Here is a 22,574-nt window from a genome sequence, read left to right on the forward strand (position 1 = left end):
ACATAATGATGCTCAATAAATGTCAGAAACTGATGATGAAGAGGAGGTTGTTGGTCATGATTAGTAGTATTAATCAGCTCTCAGACATTGGGAGGAGACCCTCCTTACCGCTCTCCGTGTGCACTCACTAGCATCTGTGTTCTCTTTCTAGATCCACAACTAGATTATATTTTCCAGGTCTTGTGTCTAAGTGGACCACATAACTCATTCTTATCAGTGGAGTGTGAGACAAGGTGAGATGTGAAATATCAAGCTCCAAGCCATTAAATGTGGGTGTGCCTTTCTCCATCTGCTCCCTTTCCGCCTTCACCAGGTGACTTCAGGAGAGGATGAGGCCCTAGAATTTGGTGGAAATTTAAATATATTCAATGATTATAGGGCATTTTAGCTTATCTATTTCATCTTGAATGAGTTTTAGTAAATTGTGGTTTGAAGACCTGGTCCATTTCTTCTAAGTTGTTGAATCAATGAGCATAAGATTGTCTATTGTTTCCCCTTGTTATTTTTTTTTAATGGCTGAAGGATATATAGCGATATCCCCTATTTCATTCCTAATATCATTGATTAATTTTTTAAAGATAAAATTCTCAAGTTATAATCCTGCTTAAAATAATGAAATGGATCTCTATTACTGACATGGTAAAATGTCAAATCCAAGCTCTCAGTCCAGGGCACCTCCCAACCTCACCTGTCTTTCTCACTCGCCTCACTTTTCATCAGCCTCCCTTGCTTTCTGCAGCCAGATATCCCTATGGATCCTCCTGCTCTGGGCCTGTAACACACCACTTCCTCGGCCTGCCAACCTCTACCTCTACATTCTCCTTGAGGATTCATCTTGCTGTTGCTTCCTTTAAGAAGTCTGGAGGCAGGAGAAGCAGAAAAGGTGAGTCACCATAGGGCAGCAACTTATGTGACTAGTATCTGTTTCCCTGTTTCATCACCCCACTTCTCAAATTTCGTCCTGCAATATTGTATCAATGGCCTTGTTTTCTTTCTCTGAGGAGGTAGATGATGACACCATCATCATTTAAATTTTTGTGTGTGTGTGCACTAGGGTCTGTGTTTAAAGGGTTTTTTACAAAAATACAGTTTGAAAAAAATAGATAACCTACTGTAAAAATAAATAAACAAACAAACAAATAAATAAATGAAATAGGAAAAAAAAATCCAGTTGAATTTTAACCCTATAAAGGAGGCACTACCATCATCCTTATTTCATGGCTGAGGAGGTGAGACTCAGAGTGTTAACTTCTCCCAGGGGCTGTGCTGGATCCATTTGCTCCACTGTATCCTCCCCACTCGCCGTTCCTCCCTCTCTGCCCTTGGCTTCCACTGGACTTTGCCCAATAGGGAGCTTTGACAGGAGACAAAGGCATCCTTCTGGTGTCCTCTCTGGGAAGCCCTTTTACCTGGCTTCTCTCAGGGTGACCAGTCTTCAGGATTCTCCACCTTCAGTCTGGTCCCTACTCCCTCCCTTTCTCTTTTCAGGTCTCGGCTTGGCAACAGCTCTTCTGCTACAAGCCCTGGTTTACTGAGCCCTGCCTTGTGGTTCTCCTACACGAAACCTTTGCAAATAATCCCTGGGTAAAGAAATCCGCCTCAAATGTCCCAATTTCCAATGTGCCATGTTGGAACAGGACAGAATAGAACCAATGGAGAAACTGGGAATTCAATTCAGTGAGCAGGGTTTCTGGTGCTGCTTCCCATATATGTTTCCCAGGCTCTAGCCCCAGAAGCAGACTGCTGGTCCCACATCCTGTCAGTGTAGGTCGCTGAGCTACTCCATGGGCTTAGGATCCCTTCTGGACGAAGAGGTAAATGTCACCAAACCAAACCAAATATCACTGGCTACAATTCCTATTCCTTCTTGGTACTTTTTTTTTTAGGGTTTTAAGACCTAAAGCCCGATACTAAATAACTTGTGTAACGGAAAACCTAAAACAAAGGAATTCAACTTTCCAGCTAATGTTTTGGGGAACATAAATGTCATTCAGATGCAAAATACTCAAAAATGAAATGTATGATAGGAAAGGTGTTAAGATTGTCAGAGTCTAGGTATTGGGAGGTTATAAGACATGCACGAGAGAAAGGAGTGCTTTCAAAAATGAACTGTGGTGTGGATGATTCTGGAAACAATTGTGGAGTGAGTAGTAAGAGCAAGGCAGGACCCGCCCCACCTGTTCCAGCGTTGATAGCTCCTTTAAGAAACAAATATTTTCCTCTTTTAAGAAACTCCTATGTGTATTTTTTGCATTCCAAGGTGTTTTCACATGCTTGCCTCACTTAATCTAAAGGACAGCTTTAGCAAACAGGTGCCATTGCACCTATTTAGAGAGAAACAGAGCTAAGAGAGAGGGATGGCGGCTCATCTCGGGGCGTGGAGCTACGGAGCAGATGAGCCATTTTCAAATCCAGGTTTTCTGAGAGTTTATCTTCTTTAGCCAGAAACAGAAGAATGTGAGTTGCAGGGGAAATAAATATTTAAGGAAACCCATTATAAGACAGATCGTAATTACATTTCTCTGCCACGGGACAAAGATCTTCCTGAAACATAAAAACCGTGAACCACTGATTAAAAATGTGGTTCGTACGACAGTTGGTAGCCATCTTGCAACCCTCACCAGGAGCTTTACTGGACGGCATAGCAGAGAGAGGACGTAGAGCCGTCCACCCGCGTACGCTGGTCCTCTGGCTGCTTCTCGTTACGTGAGTCACGTGTTTGGAAACTAGCAGATGCCCATTCACAGGTAATAATGTGAGCTGCTTATACAGAGGAGCAGGGGCTTTGCTTTGTACCTTAAGAAGAATTACGTAGGACAAATGCTTTCTAGACAGACGCTTAATTTTTTCCCGAGAAAAACTGTAGACACCTAAGTGCAGTATGTTTTCATAGTGTTACCAGCTTATTGTTCTCCTCTGTCACCAGTGCTTTTCTTCTTAAAACAGGTCTCTCTGTCTTAGTGCCCCATCAGCTTGTGGACTTAAGTACTTATTTCATCTTCATTGTGATTCCGCTTGTTCGAGTTCTAATGCTGAAGTTATGCGCTTGTATCTTTTGTCTCCTCCACATGAAACCTCCTGAGATTCTGCACGCCTTTCTCCTCTGTACGCCTTTGCTTCCCATTGCAGCAAAAGCCTTAATTTTCTCTTATGAGGGTTTTCTTTTTCATTTTTTTTTAAACTGAAGTACAGTTGATATACAATATTACATAATTTACAGGTGTACAATGTAGTGATTCACAATTTTTGAAGGTTATGTTCCGTTTATAGCTACTACAGAATACTGGGTATTTCCCCTGTGTTGCACAATACATCCTTGTAGCTTATTTATTTTATACATAGGATTTTTCTACCCCCATCTTGCCCCTCCTCCTTCCCTCTCCTCACTGGTAACCATTAGTTTGCTCTCTATATCTGTGATTCTGTTTTTTTGTTGTCGTTATAGTTCGTTCTATTTTTTAGATGGCACGTATAAGACATACCATACAGTATTTGTCTTTCTCTGTCTGACTTACTGCACTGTGCATAGTAAGGATCTGACCCTCTCACACTGTGCTTTCTTTAAGTCTCCTGTAGCTGCTTCTCCTCCTCTTTTCAGCCCCATGGCTCACTCCTTGGACCCCGTAGCTTTCTCCACCTATTCTCATCCTTAGGTGTTCTTATCCAAAATCTTTGCTTTAATACCATTGTGTGCTGGTGACTTCCCGAGTTATTCCCCAACCCCATTCTCCCCTGAACTCCAGTTGTCCAAATGTGACTGTCTACTTTCCATCTCCATGTGCATCTCTGAGACATGTCTTGATGTGACATGATTGAGAAGGCTCCCATTACCTCCCACTCCAAACCAGTTCTTCTCTCCATGTTGCCTGCTCAGTAGATGGTCCATCCACTGGTGGCCAAAAGATCAGGCCCAAGACCATGGAGTTCTCCTTGGTTCTTTTTTCTCATACTCCACCTTCATTCAATACATTGGCAAGGTTTTCCAGCCTTGGCTTTGAAATATACACAAACCAGAACCTGTCTTGCTCCTCCCACCCAGGTCTCCTCCCACATGACTCACTGGCATCTTTCACCTGGTTACCATGGTACCCTCTCAACTTGTCTGCCTGCTTCCACCCATTCTTCCTGTGATTTCTTTTTACAACATCCAAAGTGATCTTTTCAAACATAATCATCCTACTTACTCCCCTGCTCAAGATCTCCGATGTCTTCTCATCACCTTCAGGATAAAATCCAAACTCATCACGATGGTCTTCAAGACTTGAAATCACCTGGGCCCTGACACAAACCTCAGTCACCTGGTCACCTCACCCAGATCCCTCCGTCCTGCCCACGACAGCCTGCCCCACAACAGGTGTTCACTGTGCTCCTCTCATGTGCCAAGCCTGCTCTAGGCTCTGGAGACAGCAATTTAGATTTGAGTGGGGGATACAGGTGGACACATGTATATATAAGGGCAGGTCGTGTTGTCTGCTGTGAAGGAAACAGCAGAGACAGGAACCCGGAGGGACAGGAAAAGACTCAAGTGAGAAGAGGGAATCAGGGTGCAGATCTGCCAGGAATGCATGAGGAGCCCTGAGAAGACATGGGGGGAAAACCAGTTCACTGTGTAGATTAGGCGGGTCTCTTCCTGGTGGGCAGGTGGCAGCAGGGCTGTCCCTCTTAGATTGTGTAAAGCCCCAGGTTCTGGGAAAAGTGTCAATGAGGGAAGAAGTCCTTACGAGAAGGAAATGCTAAGTCATAGATAGTTTGTCAGGTGACTTCACGCCTTCACCGGATGATGCTGTCTGTTTTTTTAGGAAGAGACTGGAGTATCACAAAACCCACAAAACTCAGAATAAATAGAGTCAGTGTTTCCTCCAAGAGTAGGAATCCTCCTATGAAAGACCGACAATTATGATCATGAAATCTCCACATATTTTTCAGGTTTCCTACTAGTTAGTAGCTTTTTTAAAAAATGTATTATTTAGTTCTATCTCTTACTCATGGATATATATATATATATATATATTTTTTGTGTGTGTGTGTGTGTGTGTGTGTGTGTGGTACTCTCACTGTTGTGGCCTCTCCCGTTGTGGAGCACAGGCTCTGGACACGCAGGCTCAGCCGCCATGGCTCACGGGCCCAGTTGCTCTGCCGCATGTGGGATCTTCGCAGACCGGGGCACGAACCTGTGTCCCCTGCATCGGCAGGCGGACTCTCAACCACTGTGCCACCAGGGAAGCCCTGACTCATGGATTTTGATTGCTTTTTGTTAATCAGAGCCTCACTTCATTCTCAACTGAATATCAAAAATAAAATAAACAGAATAAGTTTATGTGCTCCTTTTCACTCTAGTTCCTGTGAAATTAAATAATGTTATCTAAAGCCAATCTACTTTCAAAGGAGTTCTTCCAAATAAATAATGTTTTGGAAGTATTTGATTTTTAAAAAATAATTTCTTAAACAAATAACTGCTCCATTCTGTATATGTTTTACCTATAGGTGTTTACAATTTTTTTATAATATAGATTAATTTTGACACACAATTATAATTTTTATCCATATCTAGGATATTTTTTCATCTGAATTTTAATAGATCTTATCTTTTTTGTGGTTCAGAGAGAGTAGATGAGAAAGAAAGGTTTATAAAATTCACAAATCTGAGATATCAAGCTTATTCATTCAATGATATTTACTAAGCAACACTTGTGTTCCAGGCACTGTTATAAACTGAAATTGCACAAAGCTTATATGTTCTTCTTACAAAATAAAGCATCCATTTCTTGAGCAGAAAGGTAAGTAATAGATAGCTTAGATACATAAATAGATATGTAAATGTATGTTGTATAGATGGATGGATGGATGGATGAATGGATAAATGGGTAGATAGATAGATAGATAGACGCCCCACCCCCACCCCCACAATATACTCTTTTCATTCTCCACTGCTTTCAGCACCTATAGTTTGATTATTAACCCAAGGAAAATTCTGTATATTACAATGAGATGCACAAAGACATATGGGATTCAACAAACTATGTAATTGGAGGGGCCTACAGAGGTCTACAGAGCTGAAGAAGGTCCGGCAGTCCCTCTGGGGGACTGCCAGCCGTTTTGCACTGGCTGATCACGTTAGACAAGTGTGGGAGTGAATATGAAAAAAGTGGGTCAAAGAAGGGCTCCCGAAGAAGTGGTGTGATTTCAAGGAAGGGCCATGTCCCTGTAATTGAGTTCGGTGTGATGGGGCGAACAGCGTGAAAGTGAAATCTCTCTTTCAGCTGTAAGCATATGTAGTGAGATGAATGGTGTCCCCATAGAATTCATGGAGCCTCAGAACAGGGCCTTGCTGGAAATTAGGTCTTTGTAGATGTAAATAAGTTAAGGATCTTGAGATGAGATCATCCTGAATTTAGGATGGGCCCTAAGTCCATTGATGGTGGCCTGAAGGTTACAAGAGAGGACACACAGAGAGACAGAGAAGAAGAAATGAGAGGAAGAGGCAGCTTTGGAGTGATGCATCCTCAAGCCTAGATGCGTCCAGAGCCACCAGAAGCTGAAAGAGGCATGGAGTAGATTTTCCCCTGGAGTCTTCAGGCGGATTCTGACTTGTGGTCTCCAGACTGTGAGAGAATAAAGATCTGCTGTTTAAAGACACCAGTGTTGCAATAATTTATTAAGGCAGCCCTAGGAAAATAATTCAGCAGTTCAAAAAAGTAAGGCTTTTTTTCCCCTCTCTGGTTGAACATGGAGAGGTATGGTTTGAATTGACCTTGATAGTTGGAAACTGGGAGAAGCAGGGCCTGTATTAGTTTCTTACAAAAAAAGTTAAACACTGTCTGACCTTCGGAGAGTTTTATAACCTCTCTAGGTTTCAATTTCCTCATCGTTTTCATTAGAATAATAGTACCAACCTCATGGGGTCTGCCTCCAGAGCCCTCACCTAACTGGCATGCTGTTTTCTGTCTCTCTCTGATTAACCATCTCCAGTAGAACCACATGGAGGTGGGGGTCAGTTTGCCAAAAGAAAGGGATGCTATTCCAGGAAAGAGGCAAGCAAAACAGTAGATGTTAGCTGAATGCCATGAATACCAACTTTTTGATAAATGAAATAACCTAATATGTGTATTTAGAATATCTGGACATGCTAATAACATAAAAATAAATGAGTAATAATTATTATGCTTAAAAGAACACACACATATGCATAATTTGTGAGAATGTATCTATTTTAATTATTTATGGCTTTAAACAATTTTCTGCTAAATATACACTCTTCTTAACAATTTGTCCTTGTGTTATGCCACAGATATTCATGTTGCCAAGGTTGAAAACAGGAGTTTGGGTAAAACCAGGATGGGCTAAAGCTCTTGGTGGTGACCTCAGGACAGTGTCCAGAAGGAAGGGGAGGTAGTAAGGGAGGTGGGGGGCGAGGGGCTTTGCCCTCAGAAGAGAACTGGGAGGGGGCAGGACACGGCATGTGGAAAGGTGGCTTTGAAATTCTGACCTAAAGAGAAGAATCAAGTAGCCTGAGTTTTCCTTCAGGACAATGTGCGTGGTTGATTGATTTCATCCTCTTTGTGGACCAGTTGGTTAATATGTCTACCTTCATCTGACCTCAGCAGGGCACTCCAAGTTTTGTTTTGTTTGTTTCTATTGCTTGAAAACTGGGAATCATCTGACATATGAGAAATTGTGTCTTTCACCAGTGTGGAAAAACACGGTATTCCCAAGGCTTCCGTGTTGACCACAGGCAAAAAGTTGTTTGGCAGTCAAGTAGCCACATCCACGTCTGTGGGTCAGAAAGTTTGCTGCCAGTGCATCTGCTCTTTTTAAAGGAAGCTGGGGCTTTGATTTGGCTGCCTGAGGGATATAATAAATAATAGAAAATGTCTCTCTTCTGCTCCTTTTTTTCCTTATCATATTAAACAGACATCATGGAGTGCCCCAGTATCTGAGCTTCTCTTGTTTTTTTTTTTTTTCTTTATATTTTGATCTTGTTAAATAATTTTGAGCAGCCCCTGACCCAGATGACCACAGTCAAGAGAGATGCTGGGGGTTTCACTGATGTTTCAGGCTGCTTTCCTTTTAAAGGATTGATCTCCTTTGATGGAGAAGGTGTTTGTCTCAAGTCTGCTCTCAAACACCTTTAAATAAATATTGTTTTGGATGTAGACACTGAAGCCTTTGTTGACAGTATTCAATGTATGTACAGATGGAATCAATATATGAATGAGTGATGAATGAATGAACAGCCATCATTTTGAGCAAAAGGAGAGAGGGAAACCTAATTTTGGGGGTGAGGAGAGGGACGATTTTGCAACAGGTCTCTTTGGCCAACTGTGTCAAACAAAGCATGACTGTGTCAAAACAAAGCATCAGCCAGGGACACAGGTGAGAGTAGTGGGTGTAGACCCATTGGTACCCAGACCAGGGACTGGGGTGAGCCTTCTCCCCAGGAACAACTGGCTAAATGCATCCCTGAACAAAACCGGGTTCTGTTAGGAATCAAGAGTAGGGAGGAATGAGATTTAGATTTGGGGTAAATGGCTCTTTGCTATGTTTACCATAGGCGGTATTTTTAGAGTATAGAAGTTAAACTTTCTTAGACACAGCTGTCTTGTTTTTCTTTATAGTTTCCATTTTCAGCGCCAGAGAGCCTTCTTGATGCCCAAGATCCCCTGATACTTACATTCTAGGTTAGTGCTCATATGGTCTAAATTTTTATATATAAATCTTGAGTTCATTTGGATGTCAGGTGAGAAGTAGGGATCTGTGTCCATCAGAGTCCTTAGTAAACAGGCTCTAGAGGTGCAGCCAGGGTTAAGACAGCCAGCGAGTGCATGGAATCCCCCAGGGAAGAGGGAACTGTTCCCAACCATCGCTCCATGTCAGTGATGGCTGGAACTTTGGAAGAGGCAGAACAAGGTGGCCAAGGCAGGGAGAGGGTGGAGAAGAAATGCCTTGAACTTTCTTCCTTCCAATTCCCAGATCTGTCAGTGACTCCATGGCTAAACCTCATCTCAAGCCAGAAGTCGAGGCAGCCTTGATGATGCAGCCAAAGACTTCACCCCCAAGGCACAGAGCAGGGCACAGCTGGGTAGAGGAGGGGTCTATGGTGAGTGAGAGGGATGCGGAATAACCATCACAGCAACTGAATTTCCCCAATGCTTGTGTCTTTGTCCCCAACGTCAGACAGTATCTGATTAAAATTTGGGGAGTATGATTATTTGGGTTCATAAATGAGTTCCTGGAAAACCTTTTTAAAGGCTGAGAAAATTCCATTGTTTTCCAGACAACATCCTTGGTCCATTCATTAATCCATTCATTGATCAATACGCATTGATTCTGTCTACGTTCCTGCTGCCCTATGAGATGGGCAGGGAGGACAGAAGTGAGACAGGCACCTCTCCTGCCTGTGGTCCAGGGATGAAACACACCAGTTGTATGCCATGAGAATCTTAGTGCAGACATACGGGGGGCCACAGAAGGCTCACAGTGAGCCGGGGCAGGGAGTTCATGGGGACGTCCGTGTCATGGTGTCCGGGAACAGCCACGGTGAGGAGGATGGGATGCAGATGCCGCCAGGACCTTGGAAATATCAGCACCACTCATGCTCTGAGATCAGCCTCCATTTGCAGATGTTGTTACCATACTTTATCTAAGGGACAGGTGCTTTTAGAAATGAATGAGCAGAGTTCTGGAAGAGGCTGCAGAGGCCAGAGCCATGCCCTGGAAGGCACTGTGCAGATGGCATAGAAAGCATCCTCAAGAAATCACACAGAAGGATATGCAGCCCAGCATAGCAAACGACTGGGTGTGAGCAGCCACTGGCTACGTTGCTTTTACTAAACAATAATCTGAGATTCGGTCACTGAGAACTGATGTTAATGTTAACCTAACAGGCCTTCATGCTCTTTAAATGTAATTGAGCTTCCACTCATTTCACTAAAAAACACAAACAAACAAACAAAACAACAAAAAAGCTCAAAGTGCAAAATGAATATTTTGGTAACATCTAACTTAGAAATATGAATTTGTTCATGGCTTAGAGCAAAAAATCCAATGAATAAATAAATGAGAATGAATAAATGCTGGCTGCTGTCCAAGTACGGACCAAAATTTAGCAGTCCTAATTTTTCTCCATTTTGTTTTTCAGAACCATAAACCAGTTATTATTTATTCAAAATATTTAACTTTTTTTGTAGACATTAATTGCGTTAATCTAAGAAATTGTGTTTGAGGAGGAAAAGGTTATTTAGAAATAGTTTGAAATTTATTCCCCAGAAAGGCAAGTTCAGGAAATAATTTCAAAAGCTAACACCTTTGTTCTGTTTGGAGTCTTTATTCAATTAACTTTTAATTAGTGGGTTAGAATTATTTTAAAAAAGGATAATTCATATAGTAAGTAAATTCCATCCTTCTTTTTTGAGGATACTGAGAAATGATGCTGTACCACATTTTTTTTGTGGTAAAAGATAGTTTGTTCTAGATCTGGAATGTTTACTCGGGGTGGAAGATTCCTGGGGCAAAATTTTACAATGAAACTTTTGGAGTCATTCTTCTTGGAGGAGAAGTGCTGGAAGGTATGCATGACTAATGCTCATGACAGGACCGTTTCGGGTGACAATTCCAAATGCAAAACTCGATAAAGCAAACAGCAACAGAAACAAGGCCAGAGAAAGTGAGAGTGTTCTTTTAGTGCACATAAACAAGACGCTACAAGAGACCTTTATAAATTGGATAAATTTGTCAAGTTACCTAGCCAATTTCCAGACACAAACAAATGTGTTTTAAATAAATAGAAAAAAAGATCATGGGGGTAAAAGGTACAATGTGATTCAGCCCAGACAAGATCAAACCATCACTTAATGTAAAATGCACTGACAGTTATGAGGACCCATACATATCTGATCAACAAAAGAATAAATCATGGCTCTCTTTTGTATGACAATCATAATTATGATGCAAAAGACACAATTTGATTTGATGATTTCATTAAGGTCTGCCTAGTTAAGGGTAAGTAATGATAAAAGCCAACTCAGAAGCACCATCCTTAGGGGATTATATTGGTGTGAAGAAAGATTAGGGAGAGACAGTCGAATGTTTTAAAAAGCAAAAGCTCTTTGAGGTCTTCTTTTCATGGAAAAGCTTCTGAAAAGGACATGCTTCCATGGAACTGGGCTGGGTGCTGTGCAGAGGATGCTGAGGGAAAAAAAAAAAAAAACAACAAGTGAAGGCGCTGAGCCACTCCTGAAAAGCTCCAGGAGCAGCAGCAACAGAGCCAGCCCATTCTCCCAGTTCCTGCTTGTGCTGAAGCCCAGGTGATGGTATGCAGTGGGCATCCTTAGTTATAGCAAAATACCACCTCATTCCTGAAGTGAGAGCTGGGTGAAGCATTCACAGACACCCCTGGTCCAGGTCAGGAGCAGGAGCAGCAGAGGTCAGGGTGGAGCTGTATGAAAGTAACTGAACAGGACCCTGCCCCCATGTCCTCCACCTGACTCTTGTCTGTAGAAAAACTTTAGCTTCCAGGGTTTCCCCAAGTTTCAAAAAATAAATTTAATCAGAGAAGTGAGAAAATGCAGAAAGAAGGGAAAACTGTCAAGGAAAGCAAAATAATGAGTTTAGCTATTAAACAAAGTCAAGGACACTTAGCTCCTCCTCAAGGGCTATAGATCATCTTCTGAACCATGTCCGTTGAGCTGTTTTGTTGATACTGAAACCCTGCCAGGTGGAAGAAGTTAACTGTATGCTGCCCACAAGCTCGTAGACCCCAGACAAGTTGGAACTAGAAGGTTGATGATGTTGACTCCCATTTACCTCACCACTAACCAATCAGAAGAATGTCCACAAGCTGATCATGCACCCCACAACTCCCCTCCCTCACCCTGAAAGCCATCAGTGAGTTTGGGTCTTTTGAGCATTAGCTGCCTGGACTCCTTGCTTGGTGCCCTGCAGTAAATGCCTCACTTTCCTTCGCCACAACCCGGTGTCCATAGGTTGGCTTTACAGCACTCAGGTGAGTGGACCCAAGTTTGGTTTGGTAACATGAAGACAAGACACATTCCCCAGTAGATGCTGAATGCTTTTGTCAAAATTAATTTGTTTAGCAAGGAAAAGCTCCCCACAGACACCACATGCTCTTTGAGGTTGTGAGTTCTCCTGCCTTTTCTGGATGGATGGATTTGGGTCACCTACTTGGCCTGGAAAGCTCACCCCTAAGTCTTGGCTGCAGACATACAGTGTAGACTTCTTATCCATTTTGGGAGAACCACTGAGGGTTCCTCTTCCTGTAGCCAGACTGCTAAGCTGAACAAAAGAAAGTGTGTGGGAGTCCCAGGCTGCACACACCTGTCTGAAAGCATGGGTGCAACACACACACTGTGTTCATAATTATGTTCTAAACTGTTTAATACACTTCAGAGTCCCAGTCAAAGCTATGTGCACATATCCTACCAAAAGCTGATTTTCTCTTTTAAATGTCCAGGAAAGGAGTTACACAAGATTTTCAGAATGATATTCATATGTAATTCATGTTTACAAGTTTCCTCCAAGAAAACAAATTGAAACAGAAACATTTCAATGACTATCTAACCACTTATTACCTATTATCTCTGTGCTTATTAGTTTCATATAAACTCAACTCAACTCAACTCATTGTTTTCCTTCTTTAATCTCTCCTCTTTTTAAGCATGCTGTGGACTGAACATGTCCCTTCAAAATTCCTAAGTTGAATCCCTAAAGCCTCAATGTGACCATACTTGGAGAGAGGGCCTTTAGGAGGTAATTAGGTTTAATGAATTCATAATGGGTGGGGCCCTAATCCAATAGGATGGGTGACCTTATAAGAAGAGGAAGAGAGATTTCTATTTCCATGCTGGCACAAAGAAGAGGCCATGTGAGGACTGTGAGAAGGTGGCTGTCTGCAAGCCAGGAAGAGACCTCTCTGCAGACACTGACCATGCTGATACCCAGAACTGTGAGAAAATAAATTTCTGTTGTTTAAGCCACCCAGTCTGTGGTATTTGTTATAGCAGCCAAGCAGACTAATACAAAGCATAAGTGTTGTTTGCCCTGGTTCCTCTGTTCTTATCCTGCATGCTCCCAGGGCACCTGGAGCTACTCCTGTAGTTAGGTATGCCCAGGGTACTGACCTCTCCTGTGACCCATGAGTATGACTTCTGTCACTTCTGCAACTTTCCTTTACCTGCTACACCATGTTCTTAGGGCTTTTCCCCACTCAGCCTGCCCTTCTCCAATCTGGATTTCTTAGCCTGTCTCAAAAAGGTAATTTCTCAACTTTCCTCTATTTGTATTTCTTTTTCTGGATATAGTTCTTTTCTATGCTATACAATTCCCATTTCCAAGTGTGCCACATGAAGATGCTTCTCCATGAACACTGTGGGGCATACAGTTGACAGTGGTGCAGATACAGACTCAAGGTAGATTAAAAAGCCGCCATCTTCACAATGCTTTGAACAAAGAACTCATCAGTTTACCCCATGAGGATGGTAAAATCAAGAATAGAATCAAGGTTTATAACTTGATCTCTAGAATAGATTGAACTGGATTGTAGTGAACTGAATTGAAGGAGATGAAAAGAAAAACAGGGCCCAAAAGATTTCTTGAAACTCCATAACAGAAATGGTTGCAAAACTCAGAACAAGTAATAAGTCCTCAGAACCTTCTCATGAGAAATTCTGCATTCATGGATTTGCATTAAAGTAAAACAACCAGGTGAATAGATTGAGGGAAAAGGAGGATTTGGAAGGGTTGGGAGAAGATACCAACTCCCAGTCCTCGGGGCCAGGTGGCACTACATTTCCTAGTCTGCTCTTGGGTGAACCAGGGCATCAGGGAGAGCAAAGCCAGAGCAGGTGGGCTCTCTGGCCTTGCTCAGTGTAACCACAGTGGTACATCCTCAGCATCCTGCTGCTAGGTAACTGCAGGTTGCCCTGTGTGGATTCTCTTTCCAAAAGGATTTGAGTGTTGGCTATAGAGTATTTGATATTAAAAATAAAATACAATTTTAAATGATTTGAGATGTAAAGAAAGGTATGCAGTAATAATCATAGCTAAGAGCTATTGGGCATTTCTGTCCTGGGCAAGCACTGTTCTATGTCCCTAGTTTGTATTACCTCGTTGGAGCCTTATAACAACCCAGTGAGGTGGGAGCTACTGTTATCCAGATTTTAGAGGTAAAGAGGCAAAGGCACAGAGAAGCAAACAAATGTGAGCAAGGCCAGGCAGAGAGGAGTGGGCGGAGCTGGGGTTCCAAGGGTCCTTCTGCCCTAGAGCCCTGCTCTTCAGTACAACCTCAGTGTGGTGAAGATGACCATCTGTGCTGATGGTGGGCAGGGGCAAGGTCTTCACTGAACCCTAAGGGCGATGCACCAAGCAACTTCTCTTCTCAGTACGTTCTGATTTCCCTACTCGGTCCTTCTATGGTGGTTTCCAGGAAAAGATTCAGTGGCAATGCCCTTATGGTTCTTTTCCTCTGTTTGCTTTCCTCTCTTGGTCATGTGGACTGTGATGTGCCACCAGGAAGACTTTTCTTGGCTGTTTGGAAGGATGCTTCTTCTCCTCCTAGTTATCTGGACATCCCCCTGCTCCACTGGCCACACCAAGGAACATGGCACCTTTTTGGTACCCAAATCCATCTCACCTTGCTTGTCCTTCAGTCTTTCCAGGGCAGCAGGGGTCCAGCTAGAGCCCAAGCCACTCCCAGCCTGGACTCGGAGATGTCTGTGTGACCACCTGCTGGCCAGGTGGTGGTCACTAGGGGTGGCCCAAGGGACTGTGCTCTCTCCTAAGAGAGAACATGCCTTGGAGGAAGGGAGATGAAGAAGCTTAAGGGCCCCAAGAGGAAGCCTCAGGCCCTGAGTATGAGGCCCCCTTTTGACTAACCCAACAGCAGCTGTTGTGGTTGAATTGTGTCCCCACCTCCCAGAAAAGATGTGTTGGAGTCCTAGGCCCCAGGACCTGTGTTGTACACAGGGTCCTTACAGAGGTAAATCCAGTTAAGACAAGGTCGTTAGGATGGCCCAGATCCAACATGGTGGGTATCTTGCAAAAGGGGGAAATTTGGACACCCACACACAGAGAAGGCCACTTGAACATGGAGACAGAAGTCGATTGGGGTGATTCTTCTACAAGCCAAGGAACGCTGAAGATAGCCAGCAGACCACCAGGTGCCAGGAGAGGAGCCTACAGCAAACTAAGAAGGAACCAGCCTTTCAGACACCTTGATCTTGGACTTCTGCTTTCAGAACTGGGAGATGATCAGCTTCTGTTGTTCAAGCCACCCAGTCTGTGATGCTTTTTCAGGCAGCCCGAGCTGACTGAGGGCCCAGCCCTGACAAGCAGTGCTGCTTTGGTGCTCAGGGGGAGAGTGGCCCTGGCCAAGTGGGGAGGGAGGGGGCTCTCCTTGCTGTGACTGGAAGGTGGTGTTGTGCTGGTACTTCCCAGACTCTGGGCCGGGTGCTGGCTCATGAGCAGCCTGGCCGGAAGCTTGTCTTGGGCGAGGTGTGGGCCCAGCTGAGGTAGGAGGAGCAGGGCCTCAGAGGTGGTCCAGGTTGATGCTGGACGCCATAATGCAGCTCCTGTGCACAGCCTCGAGGATGCGGTGGACACCTCTGCATAGGTGGGGGGCGGGTGGTGGAGGTGACACTGGACTACCTCTTGCAAGCGCACATATGATGCCCACGGGGGTCCCCAGACCTAATGGGAGCCAGAAAGATGGGAGCTTCCTTCAGGGACTGGATGTTTTTGGGAGCCCAGAGCCTATAGATGGAAGTGACTTGTAAAAGCAGATTACAAACTTCGTTCTCTGTCTGCAGAGTAGTTGTATACAGAGGGTTTTGAGTCTGTCAGGGTGCTTACTGCTCCATTTAATTAGCTTGTTCAGTGCGGGCACAGCACACTGAGGGAGAGGTGTGCAGTGCGAGGTCTCCAGGCTTTTAGGATGGGGGACATTGAACAATTGTGGAACGAGCCCAGGATTGAAAGTCCAGAGACCTGCACTCCAGCCCATGAGCTTCTGGTGACTGAATTGGTCACACAGGCCCCTGGGCCTCGTTTACCCAGCTGCACAGCGAGATCACTTCCGGTCTAACATTTCAGTTTATCATACACTTGTTCTTCTCTGAGGTTGGAATCGAGGCACAACCAAGAGACACATCTTTGTGTATCAGACGCAGATTAATAGCAAACAAAACGCCAAGAGTCCTGACCTGGGGAGGGAGTATTAACAAACATGGAGTCCAGCCAGGGCAGGGAAGTGATAGAGAGAGCTTGAGAAGGAGCAGGAAAACTCCATCACAGGACATCACTGTTCCCAAACACTTAAATCCAGCAGGCCAGATGCGTCATCACTAAAGCCTGTTGACAGGTGCTGGTGGAGATGGGGCTGGAATCCAACAGTGGGGGTGGGTCACCAGGCATGATCAGCACCTCCGAAATCCACGCAGATTCTGGGATCTTGCTTTGGATTCGAGCTGCATTGGAAATAGAAGCATTGTGGAGACAGGCATCACTTTTTAAGCTTACAATGAATTGTACTTCTTAGGGAGCCAGGTTGTGCTGTGCTAAATGACATGTCAGCACGTACCAGCAAATGTGATCAATAGTTTATGTGTCGGGAGGTCGGCGGGAAGATGGCGGAAGAGTAAGACGTGGAGATCGCCTTCCTCCTCACGGATATACCAGAAATACATCTACACGTGGAACAACTCCTACAGAACACCTGCTGAAGGCTGGCAGAAGACCTCAGAGCTCCCAAAAGGCAAGAAACTCCCCACGTACCTGGGTTGGGCAAAAGAAAAAAGAAAAAACAGAGACAAAAGAATAAGGACGGCACCTGCACCAGTGGGAGGGAGCTGTGAAGGAGGAAAAGTTTCCACACACTAGGAAGCCCCTCCGCAGGCGGAGACTGCGGGAGGCGGAGGGGGGAGCTTCGGGACCGCGGAGTGGTGCACAGCGACGGGTGTGGAGGGCAAAGCGGGGAGATTCCTGCACAGACGATCGGTGCCGACCGGCACTCACCAACCCGAGAGGCTTGTCTGCTCACCCGCCGGGGCGGGCGGGGCTGCGAGCTGAGGCTCGGGTTTCGGTTTTGGACGGAGCGCAGGGAGAGGACTGGGGTTGGCGGCTTGAGCATAGCCTGAAGGGGTTGGTGCGCCACGACTAGCCGGGAGGGAGTTCGGGGAAAAGCTGGCACCGGCCGAAGAGGCAAGAGACTTTTTCTTCCCTCTTTGTTTCCTGGTGCGCGAGGAGAGGGTTTTAAGAGCGCTGCTTAAAAGAACTCCAGAGACGGGCGCGAGCCGCGGCTAAAAGCGCGAACCCCAGAGACGGGCGCGAGCCGCGGCTGAGGGCGCAAGCCCCCGAGACGGGCGCGAGCCGCGGCGGGAAGCGCGAGCCCCAGAGACGGGCGGGAGACGCTGGGGCTGCTGCTGCCGCCACCAGGGGGGCTGTGTGCGAGCACAGGTCACTCTCCGCGCCCCTCTTCCGCGGAGCCTGTGCAGGCCGCCACTGCCAGGTTCCCGGGATCCAGGGACAACTTCCCCGGGAGAACGCATGGCGGGTCTCAGGCTGGTGCAGCGTCACGCCGCCTCTGCCGCCGCAGGCCCGCCCCGCACGCAGTGCCCCTCCTTCCCCCATCCCCCAACCCCCGGCCTGAGTGAGCCGGAGCTCCCGAATCAGCGGCTCCTTTAACCCCGTCCTGTCTGAGCAAAAGAACAGACGCCCTCCAGCGATCTGCGCGCAGGGGCAGGGCCGGGTACAAAGCTGAGCTCCTGTGAGCTGTGAGAGCAGGGAGGAGAGGGGGAGGTCTCTCCCGGCAGCCGCGGAGGCGGCGGATTGAAGCTCCACGATCAACTTGATGTGCCCTGCATTGTGGAATACCTGAATAGACAGGGAGTGATCCCAAATTGAAGAGGGGGAATTTAGGAGCGAGATCTGTGAATTTTTTTCCCTTTTCCTCTTTTTGTGAATGTGTGCGTGTATGCTTCTGTGTGAGATCTTGTCTGTATACTCTTGCTTCCACCATTTGTCCTAGGGCTCTATCCGTCCATGGTTGTTTTTTTTTTTTTTTAAAAAAAAATTTTTTTTTAATAATTAATTTTAATTGTAATAACTTTATTGTACTTTACCTTCGTTCTTTCTTTCTTTCTTTCCTTCCCTCCTTCCCTCCTTTAGACAGCGAATCACCCCAGGTTGAGGGGGTGGTCTCTGGGAGCAGGATTTATGATTTTTCCCCCTTTGCCCCTCTTTGTGAACGTGTATGTGTATGCTTCTGTGTAAGATTTTCTCCGTATAGCTTTGCTCCCAACAGTTGTCCTAGGGCTCTATCTGTCCATGGTTTTTTTTTAAAAAAAAATTTTTTTTTCTTAATAATTAATTTTAATTGTAATAACGTTATTGTACTTTACCTTCATTCTTTCTTTCTTTCTTTACTTCCTTCCTTCCCTCCTTTAGACAACAAATCACCCCAAATTGAGGAGGTGGTCTCTGGGAGCAGGATTTATGATTTTTCCCCCTTTGCCTCTCTTTGTGAACGTGTATGTGTATGCTTCTGTGTAAGATTTTCTCTGTATAGCTTTGCTTCCAACATTTGTCCTAGGGCTCTATCCGTCCATGGTTTTTTAAAAAAAAAAATTTTTTTTCTTAATAATTAATTTTAATTGTAATAACTTTATTGTACTTTACCTTCGTTCTTTCTTTCTTTCCTTCCTTCCTTCCCTCTTTTAGACAGCGAATCACCCCAGGTTGAGGAGGTGGTCTCTGGGAGCAGGATTTATGATTTTTCCCCCTTTGCCTCTCTTTGTGAACACGTATGTGTATGCTTCTGTGTAAGATTTTCTCTGTATAGCTTTGTTTCCAACATTTGTCCTAGGGTTCTATCTGTTCTTTTTTTTTTTTTTCTTTCTTTCTAAATATTTTTTAGTACAATAACTATATTATACTTTATTTTATTTTTACTGTATCTTCTTTCTTTCTGTCTTTTTTCCTTCTTTCCCTCCTTCCTTCCTCCCTTCCTCCCTCCCTCCCTCCCTCCTTTCTTTCCTTCTTTGCTTCTTTCTTCCTTCCTTCCTTTCCTCCTTTCCTCCTTTCCTTCTTTCTTTCCTCAAACTTCTACTAATTCTCTCTACATTTTCTCCTTCTTTCCCTCCTTCCTTCCTTCCTTATCCCCCCCTCCCTTTCTTTCCTTCTTTGCTTCTTTCTTCCTTCCTTCCTTTCCTCCTTTCCTTCTTTCTTTCCTCATACTTCTACTAATTCTCTCTACATTTTCTCCTTCTTTCCCTCCTACCTTCCTTCCTTCCTCCCTCCCTCCCTCCTTTCTTTCCTTCTTTGCTTCTTTCTTCCTTCCTTCCTTTCCTCCTTTCCTTCTCTCTTTCCTCAAACTTCTACTAATTCTCTCTACATTTTCTCCTTCTTTCCCTCCTTCTTTCCTTCCTTCCTCCCTCCCTCCCTCCCTCCCTCCTTTCTTTCCTTCTTTGCTTCTTTCTTCCTTCCTTCCTTTCCTCCTTTCCCTCTTTCTTTCCTCATACTTCTACTAATTCTCTCTACATTTTCTCCTTCTTTCCCTCCTTCCTTCCTTCCTTCCTCCCTCCCTCCCTCCTTTCTTTCCTTCTTTGCTTCTTTCTTCCTTCCTTCCTTTCCTCCTTTCCTTCTTTCTTTCCTCATACTTCTAATAATTCTCTCTACTTTTCCTCCCTTTTATTCTGAGCCGTGTGGATGAAAGGCTCTTGGTGCTCCAGCCCAGGAGGCAGGGCTCTGCCTCTGAGGTAGGAGAGCCAACTTCAGGACACTGATCAACAAGAGACCTCCCAGCTCCACATAATATTAAATGGTGGAAATCTCCCAGAGACCTCCATCTTAACACCAGCACCCAGCTTCACTCAACGACCAGCAAGCCACAGTGCTGGACAACCTATGCCAAACAACTAGCAAAACAGGAACACAACCCCACCCATTAGCAGAGAGGCTGCCTAAAATCATAACAAGGCCACAGACACCCCAAAACACACTACCAGACGTGAACCTGCCCACTAGAGAGACAAGATCCAGCCTCATCCAGCACAACACAGGCACTAGTCCCCTCCACCAGGAAGCCTACACAACCCGCTGAAACAACCTTAGCCACTGGAGACAGACATCAAAAACAACGGGAACTACGAACGTGCAGCCTGAAAAAGGAGACCACAAACACAGTAAGATAAGCAAAATGAGAAGACAGAAAAACACACAGCAGATGAAGGAGCAAGATAAAAACCCACCAGACCTAACAAATGAAGAGGAAATAGGCACTCTACCTGAAAAAGAATTCAGAATAATGATAGTAAGGATGATCCGAAATCTTGGACGTAGAATGGACAAAATGCAAGAAACAGTTAACAAGGACCTACAAGAACTAAAGATGAAACAAGCAACGATGAACAACGCAATAAATGAAATTAAAAGTACTCTAGATAGGATCAATAGCAGAATAACAGAGGCAGAAGAACGGATAAGTGACCTGGAAGATAAAGTAGTGGAAATAACTACTGCAGAGCAGAATAAAGAAAAAAGAATGAAAAGAACTGAGGACAGTCTCAGAGAGCTCTGGGACAACATTAAACGCACCAACATTCGAATTATAGGGGTTCCAGAAGAAGAAGAAAAAAAGAAAGGGACTGAGAAAATATTTGAAGAGATTATAGTTGAAAACTTCCCTAATATGGGAAAGGAAATAGCTAATCAAGTCCAGGAAGCACAGAGAGTCCCATACAGGATAAATACAAGGAGAAATACGCCAAGACACATATTAATCAAACTATCAAAAATTAATTACAAAGAAAGCATATTAAAAGCAGCAAGGGAAAAACAACAAATAACACACAAGGGAATCCCCATAAGGTTAACAGCTGATCTCTCAGCAGAAACCCTACAAGCCAGAAGGGAGTGGCAGGACATACTGAAAGTGATGAAGGAGAAAAACCTGCAACCAAGACTACTCTACCCAGCAAGGATCTCATTCAGATTTGATGGAGAAATTAAAATCTTTACAGACAAGCAAAAGCTGAGAGAGTTCAGCACCACCAAACCAGCTTTACAACAAATGCTAAAGGAACTTCTCTAGATAAGAAATGCAAAAGAAGGAAACGACCTATAATAACGAACCCAAAACAATATAGAAAATGGGAATAGGAACATACATATCGATAATTACCTTAAATGTAAATGGACTAAATGCTCCCACCAAAAGACACAGATTGGCTGAATGGATACAAAAACAAGACCCTTATATATGCTGTCTACAAGAGACCCACCTCAGACCTAGAGACACATACAGACTGAAAGTAAGGGGATGGAAAAAGATATTCCATGCAAATGGAAACCAAAAGAAAGCTGGAGTAGCAATTCTCATATCAGACAAAATAGACTTTAAAATAAGGACTATTAAAAGGGATAAAGAAGGACACTACATAATGATCAAGGGATCGATCCAAGAAGAAGATATAACAATTGTAAATATTTATGCACCCAACATAGGAGCACCTCAATACGTAAGGCAAATACTAACAGCCATAAAAGGGGAAATTGACAGTAACACATTCATAGTAGGGGACTTTAACACCCCACTTTCACCCATGGACAGATCATCCAAAATGAAAATAAATAAGGAAACACAAGCTTTAAATGATACATTAAACAAGATGGACTTAATTGATATTTATAGGACACTCCATCCAAAAACAACAGAATACACATTTTTCTCAAGTGCTCATGGAACATTCTCCAGGATAGATCATATCTTGGGTCACAAATCAAGCCTTGGTAAATTTAAGAAAATTGAAATTGTATCAAGTATCTTTTCTGACCACAACGCCATGAGACTAGATATCAATTACAGGAAAGGATCTGTAAAATATACAAACACATGGAGGCTAAACAATACACTACTTAATAATGAAGTGATCACTGAAGAAATCAAAGAGGAAATAAAAAAATACCTAGAAACAAATGACAATGGAGACACAACGACCCAAAACCTATGGGATGCAGCAAAAGCAGTTCTAAGGGGGAAGTTTATAGCAATACAAGCCCACCTTAAGAAGCAGGAAACATCTCGAATAAACAACCTAACCTTGCACCTCAAGCAATTAGAGAAAGAAGAACAAAAAAGCCCCAAAGCTAGCAGAAGGAAAGAAATCATAAAAATCAGATCAGAAATAAATGAAAAAGAAATGAAGGAAACGATAGCAAAGATCAATAAAACTAAAAGCTGGTTCTTTGAGAAGATAAACAAAATAGATAAACCACTAGCCAGACTCATCAAGAAAAAAAGGGAGAAGACTCAAATCAATAGAATTAGAAATGAGAAAGGAGAAAGTAACAACTGACACTGCAGAAATAAAAAAAAATCATGAGAGATTACTACAAGCAACTCTATGCCAATAAAATGGACAATCTGGAAGAAATGGACAAATTCTTAGAAATGCACAACCTGCCAAGACTGAATCAGGAAGAAATAGAAAATATGAACAGACCAATCACAAGCACTGAAATTGAAACTGTGATTAAAAATCTTCCAACAAACAAAAGCCCAGGAC

Source organism: Phocoena sinus, chromosome 3 (genome assembly GCF_008692025.1).
Source record: "Phocoena sinus isolate mPhoSin1 chromosome 3, mPhoSin1.pri, whole genome shotgun sequence".
NCBI classification, from domain to species: domain Eukaryota; kingdom Metazoa; phylum Chordata; class Mammalia; order Artiodactyla; family Phocoenidae; genus Phocoena; species Phocoena sinus.